Here is a 12,951-nt window from a genome sequence, read left to right as displayed (position 1 = left end):
TGGGAAAATGGCTTCAACAGGCATATTTCAATGAACCAAAATGCTGATCAACTGAAAAGTGAATTAAGAAGTTATGGTCTATGTATACCATACATACATATACACACTGCATAGCCTGGCTATTGTGCATCTTGCTGCAATAAGCGTAGGCTTGTGCATCCCTCTGTTACATAATGATTTAATTTCCTTCAGTATGTTCCCAGTAGTGGCGACATCCTTAGAGTTTTCCATGTTAACAGGCCTAATTTCACATGAGGAATTTTATTGCTATACAGGTATACATTAAGGAATACAGATATCAGATCAGTAAACCAAATTTTACCTTAAAACACTAGAACAGCAAAGTAAATCTTAAGATGACCATTAGTGTGAACCAGGACACAGGACCTATGTTAACAAATCACAGCACGAGGCCACAGAGTTACTATGAAGTGTCCTTAGTGACACAGGACAAGTCCTTGTGGTGATGCACCCAATGAAGGTAAGCCCAAAGAAAAGGACCACCGGTTTTCACCAGCTACCCCTCTCTCATACCCCACATCTCTAACTGCTAGAACCTAGGGTTCCAACCCCAGGAGGAACAAGGCTCTGGGGCAAACAGAGCAGGTTTTGAACTGGGGCTTTATTGTTCTTGATATATGGCCTAGTGCAGGTTCCCACCTCATACAGTTTCGTATTTAAAAGGGGATCAGCAGTGCCTTCCTCACAGAGCTTTGAAGAGGATTAGACAGTATGTGGTGTAATTAAATAAAACTCTTGCTTTCCCTCTTTGTGTTCTTATTTAGAAATGAGACATGGTACATTAAGAAGCCTGACTATTGAAAGGGCTAAAAGGAAACCTGTTGAAGTGAAACCGACACTATGAAAAACAATGACTTGATCAGCCCTTGCCTGACTTTCAAGGAACAACTTACTATTTCATTACTTTTAGTATTTTTTGTCCTACTTAATATCATTGGTTGAACTCTTTAATTAACACACAATTATTCTTAGGCATTTAAAATTAACTCAAAAGTGATCCCTGTTAAATATGAGAGTGGGAATAAGAGAAGGAGGAGATGTACAGTTCGGCACCTGCTCACTCAGACTTACCCCTAATGGTAGAGCTATAAACGTGCTGGGGGATTCCAATTCAATCCCATCAAGGTGTCATGAACCAATGCCATCTCACTAGTCAAAGTGATCAGTTTCAGTTCATAATTGATCATAATGATAGGATTAAATGTCAAAGGCATCACATAAACAAGACTAGTGTCTGCTAACAATAACTGATAGACTTAAAAAGGAGGAGAATGCTTCAACATGGGAAGCAGGATACACAGCAGACTCATAGAATGACAAATACCCTAAACAGCACTTTGGCCTCAGAATCAGTCCTTAAGGCATTCAGATCTGGCTAAAAAGCCCATGAGAATGATTTAGGCATGGAAAGCCAAGACATTCTAGAAAAAAAAGAGGAACTAAATAAAAGATCTCTGTGAAAGAGATCCCAGCAGAATGAACAGGCCATCAAAGAAGGATGTACCTTTCTCTGAAGGGAGGAGAGAACTTCCACTTTGACTATGGCCTTGTCTAAATAAGATTGGATCCGGTGAACTCAAGAGGCTTCCATAGCCTTGGCAGCTCAAGACAAGTGCCTCACGTGATTACTGACATTATAAATAAGAGTGCCAATTGTTAAATCAACAACGGGAGTTACTGTGCACCTACTCCCCATGTAGGATCTCTCTGTCCTTAATGTGTTGTACCATGTGAATTAACGGTAAAACTACTACTCAAACAATACTCTACACTTTGTGTGTCTGTGTGGGTGCAGTCTGTTGAAATCTTTACTTAGTATATACTGAGTTGATATTCTGTATATAAATATAATTGAAAATGAATCTTGATGAAGAATGGGATGGGAGAGGGATTGGGAGATGGGACGGTTGCGGGTGGGAGGGAGGTTACAGAGGGAAGAACTGCTATAATCCAAAAGTTGTACTTCGGAAATTTATTTATTTTTTATAGACTTTATTTATTTACTTATTTGAGAGGTAGAGTTACAGACAGTGAGAGAGAGAAACAGAGAGAAAAGTCTTCCTTCCATTGGTTCGCCCCCCAAATGGCCACTACAGCTGGTGCACTGCACCAGTCTGAAGCCAGGTTCCAGGTGCTTCCTCCTGGTGTCCCACGCGGGTGCGGGTGCCCAAGCACCTGGGTCTTCCTCCACTGCACTCCTGGGCCCAGCAGAGAGCCAGACTGGAAGAGGAGCAGCCAGGACTAGAACCTGGTGCCCATATGAGATGCTGGTGCCACAGATGGAGGATTAGCCAAGTGAGCCACAGCACCAGCCCCCGAAAATTTATAATTATTAAATAAAAGTTGGAAAAAAAGAAAGGGTTTCATGAATGCCACTCTGGTACAATCTCCTTCCTTGTCCCTCTTACCTTTGTTCTTGTGACCAGACCCTTCATTAACCATCACTTCCTGTCCCAAGGCCCACCAGTGAGTGTGTTGTTAGTTCTGCATATCTGAACACCAGCTGTGTACCAGGGACTACAGGAATGAAAGCAGAGAGACAAAGTCTTGTCCTGGACAAGCTCACAGTCTTATACGAGATATGGGTATTTAGCAAAAAAAGGTGATAAAATGGGTTAAGTATGTTATGTATATAGGTAGTGTGTTACAGAAGCTCTGGATACTTAGCTCTGCCTGGGGGAATGAGAGAAAAGTATTAAAGAGAAGGAAGACCCTTGAGTTGGATATCTTGAAACATGGCTAGGAGTTTCTCAAGCTGAAAACATTGAGGAACATCAAGTAGTGACTGCCTATATGCAGAACCATGACAAGTCTGGCATGACAGAAGCAGGGGCTGTTTGGGAGGAGGGCGGCTTGGAATGGGAAGTTGTGAACAGACCTGAGAATGAGGCCTTGGAATCCCCTCTAAGGGATTAGGGCTTTTGCAAGTATGCAAGAGATGAGAAAAGATCAGACAGAGTCACCTGTGCTTTCTAGGAAAATGCAGGTGGTGTGCAGGCCTGAAGCAGAAAAATCCTGGAAGAAAGAATCCAGACAGAAGTAATAGTTATCAGCAGATGTTCAGCTTTGGTCTGAGTGCTTGTGTAGGTCCTGAGACACCACTGGCATTGATTTGGTGACTACTAGGAGACAGATGGTTGGAAAGAGGGTGCTGCCAAGCTTTCCAACTTGGAAGGCAAGTCAGATGGAGCCACCAATGCAGAGATCCAGTGCAATGTGTGGAGCAGGTTTAAAGGGAAGAGGAAGTTTGTGGTACCCACAGGACACTCAAGCGTGTGTCTCTAACAGGCAGGTGGCAATGGAGATTTGGATCTCATGGTGAAGGCTGATGATGGAGACACTACTTTGGAAGGTAGTCTCATAGAAACATTGGTTGAAGCCACAAAAGTAAGATCACCTCAAGAGAAATGGGGCGCCCAAAAGGAGCAAAGCATTTCAGATGTGGTCTGAAATGATAGGTAATGCACAAGTAAGAGAGAAGGAAGAGAAGTACAAAGAATCCATCAAGGATAGCACAAAGTAGGCAGCCACACACAAGGAGTAAAGTCACAGGGTTATATTTGTAGAACAAACCAGTGGATGGAGAATCTCCCTCTCTACCTATCCCCTCTTCCCTCCTCCCTCCCCTTTTCCCTCTCCCTACTTCCCTCTCCCCTCCCCTCTGTCCTCTGTCCTCCATCCTCTCTCCTCTCTCCCTCCTATCCATTCCCAACCAGCTCCCTCCCTTTCAAACAATTTAAAAAATATATTTGTACAGAAAGATTTCTTTGGATGCTGAGTGGAAAACATATTACAGAGGAAAAGATTACTGATAGAAGAAATCAGCTCAGAGGTCACTGAATTCAGTCAAGAGAATTATGGTGGGCTGGGCTACAGTTGGGGTTATAACCAGGCATTTGGGGCATCCAGGGTACAGAATTTATGTAGGCACCTGCTCTATGAGCCATGCAAGAACAGAGTTCAGCTTTGCCTTGGCATAGAGTGGTGGCAGATATAGGCAGGTTGAAGATACATTTTGGTGGTGAAATCAAATTTATTGTGCAGATTCTTGGGTTCCTAAGTAACAGTTTTGAAAAACTATTAATGTTGGACGGCACCGCAGCTCACTTGGCTAATCCTCCACCTGCGGCACCGGCAATCTAGTCCTAGATGGGGCAGCGGATTCTGTCCCAGTTGCTCCTCTTCCAGAACAGCTCTCTGCTGTGGCCCGGGAGTGCAGTGGAGGATGGCCCAAGTGCTTGGGCCCTGCACCCGCATGGGAGACCAGGAGGAAGTACCTGGCTGCTGGTTTCACATCAGCGCAGTGCGCCAGCCATAGCAGCCATTTGCGGGGTGAACCAATGTAAAGGAAGACTTTTCTCTCTGTCTCTTTCTTTCACTGTCTAACTCTGCCTGTCAAAAAAAGACTATTAATGCAACATATTATGGAGGATCTTAAATATCAAAGGTCTGATGTTTCACTTCCTCCCATAGCCTATCTAAATCAATACTCAAATGATATAAATCATAAGAAATACTCTCTTGTACTACTCCCAGACCATTTTCAATGTTTTACAAAATGTTCACATAGCAAATATGAAAACCTTCAACACATTCTTCTTTTGTAATTTCTGCTGCAATAAATACATGAACAACATACAGATTTCTTCTGTACCCATCTTAAAAGTGGAGTCACTGAAGTATATACTAATTTATGTTACTCATACATATTTTACTCTTATTTTTAATGAGATCATTGCCAGTACACACATTGTTTGCTTAACTTTATTTTTACATTAAGCCAATGTCTGTCATGCAGCAATCAAAAAACTGACAGCAAATTATACGGGTTTGTAGTCCAATTTAGACTCTAGCTTCTTAGAATAACCCACTTTTTTTGACAGGCAGAGTGGACAGTGAGAGAGAGACAGAGAAAAAGGTCTTCCTTTTTCCTTTGGTTCACCCCCCAATGGCTGCTGCGGCCTCAAACACCACGTTGATCCAAAGGCAGGAGCCAGGTGCTTCTCCTGGTCTCCCATGCGGGTGCAGGGCCCAAGCACTTGGGCCATCTTCCACTGCACTCCCGGGCCACAGCAGAGAGCTGGACTGGAAAAGGAGCAACCGGGCCAGAATCCGGTGCCCCAACTGGGACTAGAACCTGGGGTGCCAGTGCCGCAGGCGGAGGATTAGCCTAATGAACCATGGTGCCAACCAGAATAACCCACTTTTCTGATGGCTTTCATGAAATCTTCCTGTACTACAAAATTATGATCAGCACGAATTGCAAACATACCAGCTTCAGTACAAACACTTCAGGTTTGCTCCAATAAAGCCATCTAAAAGGTTCATGCTTGCTTCATAATCTATTTCATAATGTTTTGTAATGGGAGCTGTGTGGATTTTCAATATATCTAACCTGGCTTGTTCATGTGGTAAATCAATATGTATTTTTCTGTCCAATCTTCCCAGACGTAGCAAAACAGGGTCCAGTGTATCTGGTCTGTTTGTAGCCATGGTCATTTTAACTCTATGCAGAGTATCAAACCCATCCATTTGATTTAGCAACTCTATTAAAGTTCTCTTAATCTGTCAGCTGATGTACCCTCAGGAAACCGATGACCACCAATCACATCTATTTCATCCATAAAAATGATGCATGTTTGATGGTCGGTCTCTGGCATAATAAAACATTTCTCTGATCAAACAGGCACTTTCACCAATCTATTTGTCTACAATAGAACTTGATACAACCTTTAAGAAGTTACAATCCAGCTGAGTAGCAACAGTTCTCACCAAAAGCATTCTTCCTGTGCCTGGAGTTCCATATAACAAACAGCCTTTTGGAGGTATTACTCCTACATGCTGGGATAATTCTAGGTTTTTAAGAGGTAATTCTATTCCCTGGGTTCCCATGAGGCATATTGTAAACCAGTGAATCCATCACTCCTGGCAAATCTCTCATGATACTTAGTGTAGTCATATCCAAAGAAGCTCTTGTTCCTGGATTCAGCTTACTTTTGTCAAGTTGTCTATGACAGCTGACGTAGCTTGGGGGGGTGAGGAGTGAGAAGAAAGTTCTGGAATCAGATGCCAGTGCTGGCTGCACAACTCTGCACATGTGCTGCTAGTGAATGTTCACCTTAAAATGGTATAAAGGAACCAAGGTATACACCAAAGAGAACTGCTAATGAGTAATATGAGTTAGCATTCATTCTGATCTAGTTCTCATGACTCCCCTTGCCCCAGCCCAAAGAAATAAGAGGTTGGGCTTAAGTTATGGGGATTACTGCTCCTCCGCAGGAAGCTGGAAAACCCAACGAGCACAGCCAGCCTTGCATGCGTGCACATGGGACTTTGAGACTGTGTCACTCTGTGGCTTCCTGGCTACAGTGCTGTGTGTGCATTTGTTCCTCTGTGCATGTGGTTTTTTGAAAACTGACAGTTAACATGCTGTCATGTTTCAAATAGGTTTTGATGGACATACATAAAAAACTGTCATGGGGCTGGTATTGTGTCCCAACAGGTTAAGCCTCTGCCTGTGGCATCCCATTTGGGTGCTGGTTTGAGACCCACTGGCTAATTCACTTTCAAATCCAGATCTCTGCTAATGCACCTGGGAAAGCAGCAGAGGATGGCCCCAGTGCTTGGGCCCCAGCATCCACATGGGAGACCCAGAGGAAGCTCCTGGCTTTATCATGGCCCAATCTCGGGGATTGGGGTCATTTGGGGAGTGAACCAGCAGTTGGATGATCTCTGTGTGTCTCTCCTCCTCTCTCTGTTAACTCTGCCATTCAAAGAAATAAGAAAACTTTTTAAAAAAGGATGGTCATATCTTTTAATATTTTCACCTTTCTTCATTCATTGAAGACACAAACAGACCTGTTCTATCAAACAGCTTATAAAACAGACCCTTAAACTGCATCTGATTTCAATGAGAGAGTCTGTATGCATTTTGTCAGACTTAGAAATAAGGTAAGCATCATTTTAAACTAAAACAAAGCTCCAAACTTTTGAGTTCTAAAGATAACAAATGAATAAATAAGAACAGTTTGCTAAAATGATCAATTTCATTAGTTGTTGAGATGGTTGGATGCCAGATGGTTGGATGCCAACGTCCTCAGATGACACGAGGTCCAAACATCTCAAAACACCAGAGCCAAGAGAACCTCATCTCACGTACACAACCCTCACTGGGAGGGTCTTCATGCTGGACTTTTTAGAAAGGCTAGTTTGTTTAAAAATGCTTGGTGTGAACAGAGCCAAGCCTGTATGCTTCTAACTGTATCACTCCTTGTTAAGAAAGAGGGAAACATCATTAATCAGGCACACACAACCACCCCAATCAGTTCCAAGGTCTCAGAGGAAGCAGGGTTCACAACCACTGATACACAGTATTCACTGGATAAACGCCAACAAGCCTCCTTCAGCAAGACAAAATGTTCATGCGCTCATGAAGTACCATGCATGGAACCGCCCAACTGGTAAAGAAGGGATTGCCTGTGACATTCACCAAAGTGGAACCCAGAGAGGTAGACCTGCTCTTCATTTCCAAAGTGAATTCCAAGATGACCATGTCATGGGGAGGTGGGGGGAGGCGATTCACAAAGAAGAGTAACAAACCAAAGGAAACAGTGAGCAAAAATTAGTGAAAAATTGACGTACAAATGCTTTTCAGGGACTTTTAATGATTACCTTAATAAGACCAAACTGTTTCCTAGATTCACAGCCACTCCTCTAATTACATGCTTGAGAAAATTCTAAGCCATTCGGGGTAGCTGTAACTCAGGGACAGAAAGCAATAAAGTAACACAGCGATGAACAAAGAGCACTTCTGCCTGAAGGTGCTGTGGGGGTTGGCCGGGGACTCCTCACTAACCCAGCACAGCCGCCAGCCTGAGGCTAGTTAGCAATCACTATGTTCTCCTATCTTTAGATGCCTGTGCATGGTTCCCACTGATCCCTCAGGGGCATGCCATCATACCACACGTGGAACTGGGAAGCTGAGAAATGCCACTTCCCTGGGGTCTGCAAAGAACCCACTTTACTAATCACTGCAACCGCCACAAGATCAAGTGTGGCAGAGGCACCTGTGCTAGCAAGCACAGCCCAGGCCCCCACTGCACCTGCCTGTGGGGCAGGGACTCACAGGGCCCTCAGCCTCATTTTAGCTACTTTTTTGCTCAGAGAAGTAAGGCGGGAACTGGCAAGACCCACCACACTCCTGCCCTCAGAATCTCAACTCCAGACAGCCCAAGCTGAAATCCAGGCAACCCTGAAAGGTCAAGGCTTTTGGCCCTGCAGAGACACTCCCAGCAGGCAAGTCGCACCACACCTCCAGGACCCTCCCTGCACTCCTCACACACTCACCTCTCACATTAGCCCACACCCTGCAGCCCAGGAGGGGCAAGCACAGCAGGATTTAAACTGGAACTTCACTGATCTCAATATATGGCCTAGGGCTGGTTCCCACTTCCTATAACTCATATTTAAAAGGGTATCAGTGGTGCCTTTCTCACAGAGTTTTGAAGAGGATTAGACAGGACAATGTGGTATAATTAAATAAAACTCTTGCTTCCCCTCCTTGTGTTGTTATTTAGAAATGAGACAATGGTACATTAAGAAGCCTGACCACTGAAAGTGCTTCATTAATGCTGATTCTCTTAAACATCCCTTCTTGTCCCTCCTACCTTTATTGCTGTAAACAGACCTTTCTATAACCAACAGTTCCTGTCCCAAGATCCAACAGTGAGTGCATTGTTAGTTCTGCATAAGCTGAATTCCAACTGTGTACCAGGGACTACAGGAATGAAAGCAGAGACAAAGCCCTGCCCTGGACAAACTCACAGTCTTATACGTGATATTGGTATTTAGCAAATAAATGGTGATAAAAGGGGTAAGCACTTTACATATACAGGTAGTGTGTTACACAAACTCAAGTTGCCCGAGGACGTCGGTTCCTGAACCCACACTGGAGTACTAGATAAAGTACATGGCTTTAGCTTCGGCATGGCCCACCACCAGCCATTGTAGCCACCTGCAGCATGAACCCATACCCTGAAGATCTCTCCCGCCCCGCCTCATCTAGAACTCTGCTTTGCAAACCATTCTTTAAATAGAATAAAATATCTAGTACTTACTGTGAGGTGTCAGAATCTTGGGGCAGGCTGGAACAGGGCACTGAGGGATTCTTGGCATTTCTCTAAGCTTCTGCTTTCTCCTCTGTGTGTGCAGTCTGTGAAAATTCACCAGATTACGTGCCAATTAATTGAGTGCCCCGTGTCCCCGTGTTCCTGCACACACACCTTATGCTGCTGAACAACCCGGAGCAGAGAGGCTGTCAGTCAAAGCCTCTTCGACAGATGCAGCTAGCCAAGGCTACTTCTGGCCAGGCACAGAAAACCCCTCAAATGGACCCAGAGCTCTGGGGAAAGTTCTTCCTCTCGCAATCCCCCTCCCACACACAAGCTCTGGGACTCCTGTCACTCTCCCCTTCCTTTCCTCTCCCCCACATGTGTTTCTCCCCCTCCCTCCCTCGCCTCTCCACTTTCATTCTCCCCACTTCCTCTCTCTTCCTGCCTCCCCTTTGACCCTCTCCTCTCCTCCACCTTTTATCCCAGCTACACCCTACACACACCCCTCCCCCCGCTCTGCACCCCAGGCCATGACTACCCCTTCACAGGAAGGCCACCGCGCCAAACTCCCCACACAAAGAGCATTTCTGTTCCTCAGGAACAGGAACTGAGTCCCAAAGTGTAGTCTTCAGGTAGGGGTCGAAGCAGAGGACCACGCCTGGAAGTTTCCAGAAGCCCAAGGAAACTGATGTGGCCGCCTCCGGCTGTAGCCTCACCTGATCCCAGCCTGAGTCTGCAGGGCCCTGGGTCTCCTCAGGTTCAGCCACCAGCGTTGAAGGCAGCTCCTCAAGGCTCTGGGCAGGAGCGGACACAGCGCTGACTCCCACCAGTGCATCGAGGGCAGAAGTGGCGGCGCCTGCGGGTGCACTTCTGGGTCAAAGCACCAGGCACAGGCGCACTCCTCACTGGCCACAGGACACACATTGGCATGGAGCTGGATGAGAGATGGAGTAGACAGGACTTGAACTGACTCCCCTGTGGGATACCACAGCACCGGCACACCTGTTCTTACTTCTTAAACTTCTTATTAGCCTTATTACTGTAATATAAATATAAAATATATTATCTGAAACTGGAAGGAAGGAAAAGGAAGGAAATGAGGAAAGAAAGAAGGAGGGAAGGATGGAAGGGGACTCTGGGAGAGTCAGTGTTAGAAGGAGAGCAGAGAAAAGGGAATGTGGTTTATTTTTAAATCAGTCTATAAATTATATTGAAGAATTTTTTGACCCTAAACATATACACGCATCCATTGGACACAATATCAATGTTTAATGGAAACTTATAGAAAAAAAAAGTACTCACACTACAGAGAAAACGAGACACACTGTGCACATTAGTAACATTGTGTATGTGGAAAATTCTAGGACTTTTATGAAAATATAAGTATGAAAATGTTTCTGTAGAAATACTCTAAAAGTAAGAGTAAGCTACAGAGGCCGGCGCAGTAGGTTAAAGTCATGGCCTAAAGCACTGGCATTCCATATGTGCACTGCTTCTAGTCCCAGCTGCTCCTCTTCCAATCCAGCTCTCTGCTATGGCCTGGGAAAGCAGTAGAAGATGGCCCAACTCCTTGGGCCCCTGCATGCATGTGGGAGATCTGGAAGAAGCTCCTGGCTCCTGGCTTCAGATTGGCCCAGCTCCGGCCGTTGCAGCCATCTGTGGAGTGAACTAGCAGATGCAAGACCTCTCTCTGTCTCTACCTCTCTCTGTAATTCTTTCAAATAAATAAAATAAATATTTAAAAAAAAGAGTAAGCTTATAATTCTGAACATATATTACTCAAAAGTACCAAATAACACTGCATTGTAAAGAATGACACATCATTTAAGTAACACTTAAGGAAGAATGCGCCTTCCTAATAAATGTCACAGTCTGACACAGAGACACAGTTTAGGGACTCTAAAAGCAACTGGAAATATCTGAGCTGGCAAAAAAAAAAAAGCAGTTGTAGAATAGGAAGTATCACTAAGTTTGAATTCCAACAAATTGGGAAGCTATTCCAAGAGCTCATACCGTATTCTTTCTGTTTAAATCCTTTAGGACTCAAGCCATCCCTAGCACCCCAAAATAATAAGAACAAAAACATCATGAAAGCAGGAGCTTTCACGCAGAGCTGCCTAGAAAGATATGAAAAACACCCATCACGACAAACATCCTCTTTCCACAAACTTTCTCAAGGATGTTCAAGAAGCATTCAGTATTAGATAAATAACAAGAATGAATGTGAGCGAATAACAGACACATTCAAAAGCCAAGAAGCACACGTTTATCAAGAGAGAGTCCTCTGCCCGAATTCTGACGTCTACAAGTGGACTACAAGCCACAAACTTCATTCCCAGCCTAAGACAAGGTCTTCATGTTCCCTAGTCCCTTAACAACCCAGTTTTCTTTCAGATAACATCTTCTCCATCTCTTGGTATTCTGCAGATGTTATCTGAATTTCCTGATTAATTCAGCATCCATTCCCCATCCCTTCTGAAAGTTCCCTCTACCAGTCCACCCATTTCCCTTCCCTCACTTTTCCTAAGGTTGCTCCCCAGACCCTCTCCCAGGTCTAACACTCTGATACTCCACTAGTTCTTATAAGTTGACCTAACACCTCCTTCATGTTACAATTCTGTTGAAAGTCACCTGACTTCCTCTATATAATCCTTCCATTTTCCCTATCTATCAAAAGATGATGACATAAAGAAATTACCTCATTTCAGCTCCCAACTCCCAAGTGCCTTGCATGTCCCAAGTTCTTCTGTGGCATTTACCCTTATCAGCCCCCCCCAGCAGAGATTCCTTGCAATCTTGTCATCCTTAACCATGAATTCTAAAACCCAAACTTTTATTTCCATATCCCTCAAAAACAGACTTTTTGTGTTTTGTACTCTGAGGCAACAGCACACACTTCTCCTCCCAGGTCTCCCTCTCATTGCCTGGATGCCCCAATATTCCCCCTCTTACCACATTCTTTGACACCTGATTCACTGCAAAACTTGGGGGAACGCATTCTCCAACATCCAAGTGCCCTCATCCTCATTGCACCTAACTCTCCTCTACCCCGTTGGCCCCCACATTTCTTTTACCCCAACCTCTGGGGCTACTCCATTTGACCCTCCCTGTCACGGGATGAAAGTCAACTTCACTGTCCACATGGCCCACCCAGCCGCAGGGAACCTGGTATCCCTTCCCTACTCTTTCCCTTGGGCTCCAAGGCTGCCACGTACATGAGGTGGTCACATCTGCTCACCAGTTGCTCCTCTCCAGGAAGAAGTCCCAGCTGTGTTTAGCAGGAAGTCGAGCAGTCCCCAGAAATGGAAGATTACCCAGCAGATGAACTTCAACTGCATCCAGTTTCATATCCATGAAAATGTCTACAATGAAAATTAATAAATATTAAAGAAATGGAAGAAGACACTCAAAACAGAAATATCTTCCATGGTCATTCATTGGCACAATCGACATAATGAAAATTTCCATTCTACTATAAGCAATTTACAGATACAATGGGATCGCAATCAAAGGTCAAATAACATTTTGCCCAGATGGAGAGAAAACCATGCTAAAATTCTTATGAAAACACAGAACATCTGAATAGTGAAAGCAATCTTATACAACATAAACAAAACTCGAAGCATCGCAAAAACAGATTGCAAAACACAGAACAGGGCAGTTACAATCAAAACAACTGGTTTAGTAAAAATATTGACATATAGAACAATGGAACAGAAAAAGAACTCCAGAAATCAATCCACACATCTACAATCAATTTATCTTGGAAGAAGGCGCTAAAGATTAATCTCAGGTGCAAAGGACAGTTTCTTCAAAAATG

At 44.2% G+C, this 12,951-nt stretch overlaps 1 long non-coding RNA gene and 1 pseudogene across 1 annotated transcript in view; both read right to left on the bottom strand.

The window, feature by feature from the left end:
- LOC103346706 (uncharacterized) overlaps positions 1 to 12,951 on the bottom strand; it is a 115,368-nt gene that overhangs the window by 68,777 nt on the left and 33,640 nt on the right. Inside the window, exons 3-5 of the long non-coding RNA XR_011384383.1 lie at positions 12,370 to 12,493; positions 9,848 to 10,065; positions 9,138 to 9,232 (exon numbers count right to left, since the gene is read on the bottom strand). This is a non-coding gene — a long non-coding RNA (uncharacterized lncRNA). The remainder of the gene's footprint in view (positions 1 to 9,137; positions 9,233 to 9,847; positions 10,066 to 12,369; positions 12,494 to 12,951) is intronic.
- On the bottom strand, positions 5,187 to 9,090 carry LOC100348533 (26S proteasome regulatory subunit 10B pseudogene; annotated as a pseudogene).

The sequence above is a fragment of the Oryctolagus cuniculus genome, chromosome 19, assembly GCF_964237555.1.
Source record: "Oryctolagus cuniculus chromosome 19, mOryCun1.1, whole genome shotgun sequence".
NCBI lineage: Eukaryota > Metazoa > Chordata > Mammalia > Lagomorpha > Leporidae > Oryctolagus > Oryctolagus cuniculus.
This window is presented reverse-complemented; position numbering and strand designations above follow the sequence as displayed.